The 13644-nt window shown below is 40.5% G+C and overlaps 1 protein-coding gene across 10 annotated transcripts in view; it reads right to left on the bottom strand.

Annotated features, from left to right (window-relative positions):
- rbm47 (RNA binding motif protein 47) overlaps window positions 1-13134 on the bottom strand; it is a 33397-nt gene extending 20263 nt beyond the window's left edge. For 5 of the 10 annotated variants that reach the window (XM_051386267.1, XM_051386271.1, XM_051386276.1 and 2 more), the window contains exons 1-2: window positions 11883-12138; window positions 11162-11315 (exon numbers count right to left, since the gene is read on the bottom strand). The gene's annotated coding sequence lies outside the window, so the exon portion shown is untranslated. Of the gene's footprint in view, window positions 1-11161; window positions 11316-11882; window positions 12139-12968 lie in introns of those variants that run through there. The other 5 variants (XM_051386265.1, XM_051386274.1, XM_051386266.1 and 2 more) reach the window with 4 other exon arrangements.
- Between the last annotated feature and the right edge of the window lie 510 nt (window positions 13135-13644).

Genomic DNA, 13644 nt, shown 5'->3' with positions numbered 1-13644 from the left:
GTTTCACTATTTCATGAGATTATTATTACTGATGCATTCATGTAAAAGCAGGATTTACTGTTGGTGTTGGTTGAGGTGGATTTTTAACTATTTTTTATAGGACTGCTAGCAATTTTTTTTATTATGGAAAATCTACTGATTATTTTAATTGACCAATCCAAACACAACATTCTCAATTATTCAAAATAAATGAAATTATCGAAATAATTAAGTGGAAAAGCAACAAATCCTTACATTTGTGAAGTTGGAGACATGAAATGTTTATGTTTAATATCTAAATAGTTGCCAACAATTAATCAACTAATCGTTTGAGCTGTATAAACTGACGGGTAGTAACTGTGGGTAAAACATTACATTTTATGGGCTCTTTGTATGTTTTGTATGCAAAAATCTTAATTTGTAAAGTAACTAGTAACTAAACTGTCAGATAGTGTTAGTAAAGTAAAAAACAAAGCACTACAAGATTTCCCCCTGATGTAGTGGAGTAGAAGTATAAAGTATTCCATGACAAGAAAATACTCAAGTGAAGTAAAGTACCACAAATCTGTACTTAAATGTACTTAGTTACATTCAAACACTGGGTTTGCCTCAGTGGACTTCTGACTCATCCAGTTGTTAATGGGAACTGACACCAAAGTAATTGTGATTGAGTTTCAGCTAACAAAGTTTTGAGTTTCATTAAGTATGAATTGAAAGTCACTTTGCCGGCAACACACTGATAAATACACAACAGAGATAAAGAGAATACAAAGTAGAGTAAAGTTGTCACATTCCAGTCATATTTGACAGAAACACAGAGAGAATAGGAAAGAGACCACGTTGACAATGTGTGGAAGTGTACATAACCTTAAACAACCCTTAAAGTGAACGGGGGCCTATATGCTCTTATCAGACGAGGTGCCATTCTACTCCAGCACAAGTGTGTATGTGTGTGAGTTTGTGTGTGTTTGTATGTGTGTGTGTGTGTTTCTGTGTGTTTGTGTGTGTGTGTGTGCTATTGCCATTGTACAAGTGACACATTAACCAATGACTCTGTTAATGAAGGACATGCAATCACTGATTCTTGACTTTTTGGCAGCACACACACACACACACACACACACACACACGCGCGCGCACACACACGCGACACACACACACACACACACACACACACACACACACACACACACACACACACACACTGTATATACAGATAGCCAGTTCAAAGTTTACGAATGGAGAAATCTATTCTCACCCCAACAGGGTGTAATAAGGTTGGAGTGAAGGCCATATGCGGTCATAAACCTATTTTAAAGGTGGAGAATGATTCAAAGACCAAGATGACTTTATTACCAGCACACTGTATCACACAAACACAGTCTCGCTCTCTCACGCAACACCCAGCCTAAGACAAGGAAAACAAAACTCTTTGAAAACGGAAAACATAAGTACAAAAAACTGTAAAAACACTGTTTCTAAATGTATATTATTTGTCAACAAGTATAACTTCTCCTCCTACGAAGACATTTTATATTATCAACTGTGTTTTACTATATTGTCATTTATTAGCCTCCACTTATGGGAGCCCACAGAAAGAGTTATAATTGTTGCCAAACACATCAATAAACACCTTAAATCTACAGTATGTTGTGTAATAACCCCTTTATTTAATGTTTATATACTGCTTATAAATCCTCCTCAGACAGATGAATGTGCAGGAAAGGACAACAAAAACATGAAGAGAAAGATGTAACAGTTGGTAAAGAAAATTAAAAAACGCACAACAAACAGTGGGATTATAATAAAAATAACAATACTTAACTCTTCATCACCCAGCCTGTGATTTGTGATTAATACTTATACAAGTCCCTGCTGGTACTTTAATGTAGGTACAGTGGATCAAAACAAGACTATGGGGAATTACAGACACTGTGTCTGTAGAACGGCTCATTCTAAGGTAAGTAAAACACAACAATTCATTTTCAGATGATTATACACTAATGAAGACATACCCATGAATATTATATTCCATTTCTGTAAATAGAGATTCCATAACGTTACACACTGAACCTTTAAAAACTGAAAAAGCGAGAGCAATGCACTTTACTTCACAGCCAACCTAATTTGTTCTTTCTGTGTAATTACAAGATTAAATAATAATTATTGGTTCCTTATGAAACATTTAAGATTAGCTATGTTTAATCCATCTACATCTATTTAAACACCCAATGGTTATTCTCTTGTTCCACAGTCTTGTTTTCTTCCTACATTAGAGTTCCAGTAAGAACCTGTAAGTACTTTATTGGTACTTCACTCACACAACACAATTACACTGTAAACCAAACAACACGTCTGTGATAAAGCTTCAAGTCAGTGAAGATAGCAGAGAGCAGCCATCAGCTCGGAGTTCATATCGAGACCGAAGGAGAGACATGAGGGAACAGGCCTGACAGGTCTGATACGAACCTGTATGCAATCATAAGAAGCTGCACACAAACAGCTTTGCAACGGTCACTGACACACATGAGGGATGTTAAAGTCTGAAGAAGAGTCTCCGGTCTTGTTGCCACCCACACTGAGAGTTACAGTTGAGCTATTAATATTGACGTGCACGTTGGCAGATACACACACAAAGAGATTGCGGAGCTGTAAATTGTGTTTATTATTAACAGCATTTTTATGCTTATCTCAGATTTTCTGTAACTGTCATCTTTAAAAATAACATTTATTGTTTCACAATATTTGTTTATATTTATTTATGTAAGAAAAATGGTAATACTGGCCAAAATATGGTTATTAAATGTTTATTCTTTAGAGGTTTCCATATGGATATCGGTATCAGGCTCTAGGATACACTCCCACATGCACGTTCACATGCTATATGTGTCAGTTTCCACTTGGTATCAGTAGCCATTCAGACTGATAATTCTGTTTAAAAAATTATTAAGATCATTATAGCCTTAATGGACACAGTTTATAACCATTAATTATGTACAGTGCAGTAAAATGTGACATTTAAGCATTTGAGTCAAACATTAAATCATCAAGTACATTTCAACACAATGCAGGCATAAACACTGAGTGAAACAATGTCACTGCCGAGAGATACTGTATTGTATTGTACATAAACTTTACTACCGACTGTTCATGGAAACATAAACATCACAGAAATGTGAACGTCCTGAGATGAGTGTCACCCCTGCAGGGCTTGTGAGACAGCTGAAGGGTGAAGCTGAACAAAATTCTTATTTATTAAGAAAATACTTCCAGCAGGCAGAAGAAATACACCTTCATCCTGGTTAGAAACATCTGCGTCCTTGTGTGTTTCTGGTCTGTCTGTCTCTACCAACCTTTGGTTCCCATTTACTCCTGTATCTTTTTCTCCTTTCACTGTATTTGTATTATTATAAATAAAAAATTACAATTAAAGATTCAAAAACTAAGATCACAGATCAAAGACTAAAATATCTACTATAACATTAAATTACAGGTAAATTTAGGGTTGTTGTCCAGTGTTGCTTTAAGATGTTGTTGTTTTTTCTTCTGGTGATACTCATAAAGTTTATGATACAAACTAAAACCGAAAAAATAACAAACCTGCTCATGTAACTTGAAGACTTACTAAAGCTGAATTGGATTAAATCTAACAATGAAAACTGAATAAAAATGAATTAAGAATTATAATTATTAATGCCTTGATCCACTCTTACTGACAGCAAACAACAATATAACATATAAGATAATTCTTTCAAGTCTTGTCATTCATAAAACAGTTTCCTCAGCTGACACCCACAACCCAACAGAGGGAGCAAACACCACAGGGTGTCACACACTTGCATGTACGTGATTACACACGACTCCCAGGTGTGTGTGTGTGTGTGTGTGTGTGTGTGTGTGTGTGTGTGTGTGTGTGTGGAGGTAAAGACAGAGTTAAGTTGACAAATGTGTAAAAAATGCTCTTACAGTAAAACTACACTTGTACCAAGAGGGAAAAGTCTGCCTCTGTTCTTTGTTACACTTCCTCATTCAAAGGGTCACCTCACATCCTGTAACGACCGTCAACCAATCCCAATGTCCCACTTATGATTAACAATAATGACTCAGCAAAAAAGAGACAGCCTTTTCTGCCCAACCAGCCACCCACCCACACACACACACACACACACACACACACACACACACACACACACACACACACAGGATCTGACATTAAAGTACTACTTTTTTTTCTTCCATCCTGATGAAAGAAGTTTCCCCTTTTGCCTAGAATTTGATCAGCTGACACTCCAGTCATGTGACTTGTCACTAACCAATGGCAGAGCAGGGGCATTGTGTGTTTAGGTGCTACAGTCACTGCCAAGGTCAAGGAGACAAGGAAGGAGGGAGAGGGAGGGAGGGAGCGATGAAGAAAAGATTTGAAGGAAAATTGCGGCACAATAGAAGAAGAAGTCATCCTCATGACTTGTAACCACAGTGAAGGTGCTTATTATCTGACTTGTAACCAATGTAACGTCAACATAGGTGACTGTTCTCTCTCCAAACGGGGAAAAACAGATGGGAAACAACACTCATCATGTGATAGAGTGTAAGCAGCATTTAGTTGAAATAATAGAACAGAACAGAATATGTCTTTTTGGGGTAGTTTTGGTGACATTTGGTTGTGTGGAGACATTATTATTATTAGATATTGATTTGTAGTGAAGTGCATTATTAAGACAAACTCAACAGTCCAGACAGTCTGACAGGTTGTAAACATATCCACTGTTAAATTCACATTTCAGCAACAATATGTAAATCACTTACTTGGAACAAAAGGTGAAAACAAAGGTGAAAGTTATCACCCGGGTTGTCGATTGTAAGTGTCCATTCAAATTTAAATTCAGTAGATTGCTGTACTTAATATAGACCTGCAGTTTTACAAAGCAATGCATACTTGTAATTTCAGGTGTTCACCTTTGTTTGGCTTCTTAATTATTTGGTTCAGCTGTCTGATCATGTGAAGGTTACTATTCCTTGTCCTAAAATGTTTTCATATTTCACCAGTAAAGCTGCTGGTTGAAATGTTTTGCTAACCAACGGACGCATAACAGCAACAGCTACATAAATAAAAATTTTCCATTACACTTTGCATACTATAGTTTTGTCTTCCAGCAATTATAAGGAGGTGAGAAACAATGCAGGAAGTGAACCTCTTTCTCAAGCTCTCTTTTTACAATTTACTATTAGCATCACTTTTACAACTGAGTGCAACCCCATGGAGAGACTAAACAACAGTGTGCATCATTATCCCAATTTGTACAAATCATTGTGTGTCCCCCTTCTCTATGATGGCTGGCTTTTCATTAAAGTCTTATTCGGATCGCCTACTCACTTTGATCTTAATATGTAATAGTACAACACTTTGAGTGAGATAGTTCCTTTTGAGCACACCACAACCTTACAACCCACCACTGTCACCAACTAATGGTGCAACAGTGTTGCGTCCTTCCATGTAATGACTGTAAACGCATGAATGAATGTAGTCTTTCCATGTAGCATCTGTGACAGATCATGTAGATCATTGAGTATCGACTAGTGATTAGAAATTGTCAACCTCCCGTGTACGTCTTCAGGCAAAGACAAATCGTTCTCTAACACACACACACACACACACACACACACACACACACACACACACACACACACACCCACGCGCACGGAAGAGGAAAGTGAGAAGGGAAAGTAAAACAGGGAGATAAGAGGCTGAATGAAAAGCTGGAGGAATTCAATGTCGGCCAACTCCAGCTAACGCCCCCCTAAATACAGATCCTTAAACACACAATAGCTAAACTGCTAAACAGTTTCACTCACACCACACCGAAACAGGGGTTTTATGACGAGAAAAAAAAATCATCCTGAGAAACTAAAGCGCTGCAGTGTAATCAACCTGTTCACCTGCTCTCGCACTGAATGACGGGAACAGAAACAAAAAGCAGGGAGGAAAAGGGAGTGTGAGAAGGTAAGAGAGAGGGAAGATGTGTGAAGGACAGACAAGAGAAAGAGAGATGGATGAGCCTGATTGTCTGTACATGCAAGTGTGTGTGTGTGTGGCCTGAGTATGGCTATTTTGTGTCAGTTTTGTGAATGGGTTCACAGAGTCGGTCTCGGCCCATGGAACATTCCATTCTAGCAGGGCGGGTGGGGGGTTCGAGGGGGGCAGAGTAGATGCGTGTGTGTGTGAGTGTGTTCACGTGTGTGCTGGATCTTATCACAAGATGCAGCATAGCACCGGTAGTTTTTGTCCCCCCCCCTCCAAAACCGTACTCACTTCCACGCACCCCTCAACACCACTTGCATTTGCTTGCCTTCCCTGCCAGAATCAAATCACCCACTGCGCACACACACACACACACACCTTGCCTCTTGGCCTGCTGTCCAGACAACTAGCCCATTGTGTGTAGCAACAGGTATGCAGAGAAGAGCCTGTTTGAGAACAGGCAATTGGATGCTCTGTGCTAAAGGACAGGTTCACATTTTTTCAAGTTTATTTTAGAACAATAGCAGCATGTTCTGTATGTCCATTAAAACAGTTATTAATTGGGGCTGTAATTGTTCCTCAAAGTTATTTTAATACAAAGTGTCCTGGTTTTGTGTTGTCCCTGTCAGTTACATTGGGATTACATTAGTGGGGGATCTCTTCGTAGCCTGTACAACAATCAATAATGCTGTTAACGTACATATAAACATGTAAGTTCTGTTCAGTGACTTGAAAAAATGCAAAACCTATTCATTATTTTGTCCTCACTCTATCTTAAAAAAAAAACCAACCCTATCCAGCGGAAGAAGCCAAGAGGAGGAGGAAGAAAACTAGCGGTGAAATGAAGCATAATAACAGCATTAGCGTACAAGGAGGCTGAAGCAGGGAGGCGAGCAGGAGGAGAGAGGATGGAGGGTTCGGTCAAAGGTTGAACTGGAGAAGGCAGGGGGGAGAAGAGAGGAGGACGAGGAGGAGGAGTGTTGATCCAGCCTTCACAGTGAGTGGATGTCACCTGTTTACACACTCAACAGTACGCATCGGTCTTGCCACGTTCTCAGAAGAGAGACAGCTGCACAGTGTCTCGTCTCATCGTCTCACCCTCACAAACAAAATCATGCTTTCTCAGGTCTAGTGGAGTCCCAGCAGATAGTTTTGGTTCTGGTTTTGAAGTATCTCTCTTCCCCAATATATGTTATGTTGCACACTGAACCTTTAATACCCTCCTGGTTACTCCAGATTATCTCTATGAATGGATTTCATTTGAACTACTTTCAACTGAAGAAATTGTCCCTATGGTGTCAGTTTACAGTGGAGGTCTGTCTATCTCTGTCTACAAGAAATTACATTAAAATAGTAATCATTTCGTCTCCCAATTACACCACATTTATATCCCACACAATAGTCGGGGAGGTCGGGTGGATCTTATTAAAGAAAAAACATATTGTCTCTTGCATTAATTGATTTAGGACGTATTAATCTAAGACCACAGTCTGTTCCTAATCTTAATCAAGTGCAGTGGGTGTCTAAACATAACCATCAAAAAGTTTCCGCTTTAATATGTCAGTGAACAGTTAGCACATAAATTCAGAATAAGTTTCTAACATATAATCCTGACACCTTATGTTTCCATCAAAACATATTTGCGGTTGAAAACTACTTTCTAGAAGATAAGGTTGTGTCTCAGGTGAGGTGAACATTGATTATGGAAAGATATTTTGCAGCTGAATGAAAGTACAAACCTCAAGATATCTTAAAAGCAGCAAAAAATTAGAGACTGTCCTCATCAGAAAACCGACACCATTGGTGATCTTTTTTTAAAACGACCTATGCTGGCATTTACCCAACAAGGACCTCTTGTGGGCTTGTGGTGTGTGAATAATGACTATTGTCTGTCATGAGCAAAGGTAGAAGTAGCGTGACGTTGTTATACAGACGCAAAACCTCTAATGGAGGAGGTTAGGGTCGGTGGTTTGGTCAACAAAGTGTGTGACTTTGACATGAGAGAGTGCGTGACTTTGACACAGGAGACTGTTGGTGATGTTCCTTTTTAACCATTATCATGACCTATTCCCTATCCTATAATGCATAAACTCAACAACATCTTCAATATAATGGTGGCAGATCAGATCATTTTTACTGTGAAGTGTGGAGGAGAAACACGAAAGTCCCTATCTAGAGCCAGTGTTTGGTTTGTCCTTTCTGGAGACATGGTGGCCTCTGGGCTATCTAAGGCAACAAAAACACAGCAGTTCTTATATCCAGGTGATTAAAAACTAATGAAAACATACTTGTGAATATTATATTCCATTCCTGCCATTAGATCCTCCTAAATGTTACACACTGTACCTTAAGACTGCAGTCAATCTCTAACAATGAAGAAGTTTAATCCAAACCGTAATATTTTCCAGCACAATTTTGGTGCCTTACACATAACATTTTTAAATCATAAAACAGATTTAAAAGTAATTTTGGAAGGCGCTGACAATAAAAAAAAAAAAATGCTTCGATGTGTTGTCCTGGAGGACAGAGACAAACACATTTTTGACATCTAAGTTTAGGTTGATAGAGACTTTTTATAATGACTCGAGGAGACAAAAGGAAAGGAGGAAGTCAGCTGACTTAATAAACCCAACCTCTGTTCCTGGTTATGTTGCTCTCCAGAATCTTACAGCTCATCTCCAAGCCTTTATTTTTTTTATTTTTGCTGCCTGAGGAGTTTCTCCAAAATTGAAATGCCTCACAATCCAGAGTATTTGCCAAACCTCCATTTGCCTCTTAGTGCTTGTATTTGTGAACAAATTGAGCACAATATTTTTGAATACATTGTACTCCCTGTCCTTCCTTTCCTATATGTATGTGCTACCTTTTTCAACTTCCCCCTTCATCTCGCTGCCGTGTTTAGCCCGATCAGAGGGGAGCTAAAGAGGGAGGTGGAGGGGGGGGCGGCGATAGAGGGGAAGAATGCGGCCATTGTGCTTTCCAGGTATGTGTGTTTGTGACAAACAGAAAGAGAGAGGGAGAGAGGAGAGAGAGGGTGATCAGATCTTGTTACAGGTGTTTCATAAACAACACAATAGTGCTAACAGGTTCCCCTCTCTCTCTCTTTCTGTCAGCTGCATTAAGTCGCTTTACTCTGCAGCTTTAGATTTCTGCTCCGGTGTTGGTGGATTAGGCTTATGGCTTTGTCTCACAGCACACACACACACACACACACACACACACACACACACACACACACAAACTAGACTGAATCTGTGGTTCCCCATTATAAGATGATCATGTGACAGTCATGTGACACAACCATATACTACGTGTGTGTGGGTAATTCATGGCGTTTAAGCTGTTTCTCTTCCTTATGCTTGAGGTTTGATGAATAATCATTTCCAATAAGCTTCCTGCTTTTAAAAATTCAGCTTAACCTTCAATCGCATTCAAAAACAAAAGAGATATTTTATTTTCTTTCCTGTTGCTCCAATGTTGACTGTCTTCCTGAAACTAGAGCGGACCCAAACACGATACCGCTAAGGTCATAGACAGAAAAAAGAAAAGTCTAGATATAAATTCCTGTCTTGGATAACTGTTTGTCCCTTTCTGCATTTGTGGAATGTGATACAGTGGGTTGAGAGATAAGTATCATTCTGAAAAATGGTTCACCTCTTGAACCCTCTTACGCAATCAGCTGTGAACCCACAGCTACTGTTTGACATACAGACAGACATACAGACGGACGTGCACAATTGAATGCTAAACATTTAACTGGTATCTATTTTTGGTTTTGGTTTTGCATGAGGCAGTTTGAAGAAAGCGTGTATCATCACCTCATCAGGTCTGACCAGCACTTCAACACTCACACACCTTTAACACGCCTTAAACCTGTGGAAGTATTTACAGTATTCACAAGGAGGCTGGTCACCTGTTGAGGAGGGCACACACACACACACACACACACACACACACACACACTCACAGAGGAGTGTATTACAGGTATCTCCCTGCACTTCCTTGTTCTCCATCTCCACAAGTTATTGGAAACAGAAAGTTAATAAGAGAAACGTATAACTTTTACATCTAAATTGAGTCTCTCTATCCGATTTCCTTTCAGTTCTCGTTCAGCTTCACGCCTTATTTCGTATCATTCAAGTTTTGTTAACTTGTTAAAAACAATTGCAGCCTTAATTATTTTGTATGGAAAATTACTAAAAAGTTTCGACCATAACTCACATAGTAACAAATTATTTAAGATTCTTGTTGTATAAAAAACACTTATCACAATGTAATGTGTCTGTAGTGACACAGTGAAAGATCAGAAAATGACACTAAAATAAAATTAATATTTTATATATATTGTAAACGACAGTCTGGGCTGAGTATTAAGAGAGAGACTGCTCTTTAAAAGATCAGCTGAACGTTTACACACAGACATAAATCCTGTAACTGCAGACATACGTACAGTATATAATGAATGCGCATGTACGTGCACTCACACTCGTATACGTCCACACAACTAAATCTGATAACACTGTATTTAGACAGTCCACCAACAGATAATTATATTAATTATATTAAAATAAGAGTATTTGCAACTTTTGAACAGCACAAATATCCATCTATATACATCTTGGTTTGTTCATGTCACAAATACTCTGTAGGCAGACTATCAAAATGAAGTGTTACCCTAAATCTCCTTTGTACAACAACAGGACACCCAAGGCTAATTGGCGCCCTGCTCAACCAGTTTCTAAAACACACACACACTCACACACACACACACACACACACACACACACACACACACACACACACACACACACACACACACGACAACCCGACAAGACAGCAACTGATCACACACACATCCCCACACAAATAAACATCGAGTCCCTGTCCCATAACCTTGCAGTGAAGGTTATAGCAGTCAGCTGGGTCAGTGCGAACACTGGACCAGCTGAAGAAATGTCCTTCCAGATACCCACTGTGTGTGTGTGTGTGTGTGTGTGTGTGTGTGTGTGTGTGTGTGTGTGTGTGTGTGTGTTCGTAGTCCTCCAGGTGAGAAAACACACCATGTTTCTTAACTGCAGCCTGGCAGCCAGAACTGTTAAGATTCAAATGAGAAATGGACAGAAAGGAAAGAAAAAAGGGACACATGATGAGTTCCCAGCCAACCTGTAGAATGATGGGACGTGTAGTCACTGTCACGCTGTAAGTTCTTCTGTCACCGTTCAAAAGCAACTCATCTTTCCTTCCTCTTCCTCTCCTCCTTTTGCGCTGTCTGTCAGGTTCTCTCCGGCCTCTCGTTCGCTGTCAATGCGCCTCCTGTCTTCAATGACAGGTCCCCCAAAGCACAGTCAGAACAGGTCTCAGACACATCAAACAAACACACACACTGTGAGAGAGAGAGGACAAGTCAGAGTTTCTGTTCTCCTTTTGGTGTTTTTTTGGAATCTGACTCAGATCCTCTCTGTTTGTCCTCTCTTCTGCTCCAGTCACGACAGCGCTTGTAGACGCAACAGCAGGAGACAAGAGAAGAGAGAGGGAGAGAGCGATAGAGAGAGGGGGGGGATTGGAGGAGCGCACAAGGTCTCAAAGTGGAGGAGAGAGAGAGAGGGAGCGCTGAAGGTGGTGGAGTTGAAGGAAAGGGCTGGGGAGGGAAGGAGTGAGGGAGGGAGAGATGGAGGGAGGAATGGCAGTGGTAATTAGTGAGTCTGTACCTGACTCTCACTGACATAAGCCCCACATTCCTCAGAAGCGAGGAGGGGGAGAGGCGAGGGAGGGAGAAGAAAAGAAAGGAAAACCTTCCTAATACACACACCAACACGCTAATGAACCCCCGAGAATACCCTCTCCACCCAAAAACAAACAAAAACCTATCTTCCGTGTAACACACCATAGCTGACGCGTCCCTCAAATCAAGGTTGCATGATGCTGAGTGAAGGTGCTGCTGCTGCTGCTGCTGCTGCTGCTGCTGGAGCTCTCAACCGTCCGTAACCTAAACCCTCCAACCTCTTCCTCGCAAGTGTGTTTAGTCTTCCCTCCTCTCTTTTAATTTCAGAAAGCTCTCTCTTTCCGTCCGTCTCTTTCTCTCTCTTCTGATCTGTGTATGGTGTACACACTACCTGCTTCTAAAACTCACCAAACCAGAATCTGACTGCCCAGATCTCCAAAAACACCTCCCTCCCTCCCTCTCTCCCTCCCTCCCTCCCTCCCTCCTACCATTCCGGATGGGAAATGCTATCCTCCTGCGGCCCTGGCCATTCTGTGTGTGTGTGTGTGTGTGTGTGTGTGTGTGTGTGTGTGTGTGTGTACATGTGTGTTTTTTGTGTGTGCACATGTGTGTGTTTTGTGTGTGTGCTCAAACAGCCGTTCTTGAATCATTTCAGTCAAAGCAGTTTCCTGTAAAGGAGTTTCCTGCACACCTAGTTCGAAAGAACCTCACACCACATGATCTCTCACACCCACCACATGCTTATTACTGATGAGCGCACACACAGACAGGCCAACCTTTTTTTGACTCATTCACAAATATATATACACCCCTGAAGTCACAATGACACGCTGTCTTTACGTTATATGTGTTCACTCCATTGACGTAGGTAGACCCCGCTGTAATGACAACTTTGAGAAATAACAACTCACTCACACCCTCAGGCTCGGATTTCTTGTGTTTAACTGTCAGCGTGAGGATGAAACTGGGGAAATCTGAAACTTTAAATGTCTACTTTCTCACCTTTGTTAGAGAGGTTGCTGCTCCTAACCTGAACTGAAAGTAAAACAGTCACAATATATACTGGTTCAACTGGTGTTTCTTATTCTCCTCCTCCATATTTCTTTCACTTCTTTATCTCACCACCCACTCTTTATTCTTTCAGTTTTACTTGTTTGATCATGTAGAGCAGTTTCAACACTCCAGACCTCCTCCTCTCATTCAACATAGAGTGTCAGTGTGTGTGCCTGTGCATGTGTGCTTGCCTACCTGAATTCCTTGCACTTCCTTCTTCCTGATCTCAGGTGCGTGGTGAGTGCAACGTCTTTGTGACAACTAGTTGTCAAGGAGACGGAGAGCGAGAGAGAGAGAGCTGACTGTACAGAGCAGTAACATCCGTGATCAGCCAACTGACAGACTGAGGACAGAAGAGAGAAGTGAGGAAGCTGGATTTCTGTTTAGAGTAAAAACACACACACACACACACACACACACACACACACACACACACACACACACACACTTACACACATGCATAGATTTAGATAAAGTCCCCACACAGACACACACACACACACACACACACACACACACACAGTAGGGAACTTCTGTGTATGTGTGTGTGTAGGAAACTGAGATTGAGTCAGACGTGCTCACACAGAGAAATAGCGTTTCAACACAGCAGCTGAACTCTGGCTGGGAGGAGGCTGGGTCCGTTGGACGTGTTGCTCAATACATTTCACTTTAATGCTTACTTAACAGGACTCACAGGCCTCAAATAAAGTGTGCAAATGCAGAAGCATATATGATACTGAGTTCAGGTTTAATAATTGTACTGTTACAGGGAAGAGTTCAGTTGATCTTGAGCAATCTGTGGAAAAGACTTCAGAGATAACTTTTCTTACTTTATTATCGCAGGTGGAAGAAGTAAAGTGGTTTATTAGTG

This window comes from Dicentrarchus labrax, unplaced genomic scaffold, assembly GCF_905237075.1.
Source record: "Dicentrarchus labrax unplaced genomic scaffold, dlabrax2021, whole genome shotgun sequence".
NCBI lineage: Eukaryota > Metazoa > Chordata > Actinopteri > Moronidae > Dicentrarchus > Dicentrarchus labrax.
This window is presented reverse-complemented; position numbering and strand designations above follow the sequence as displayed.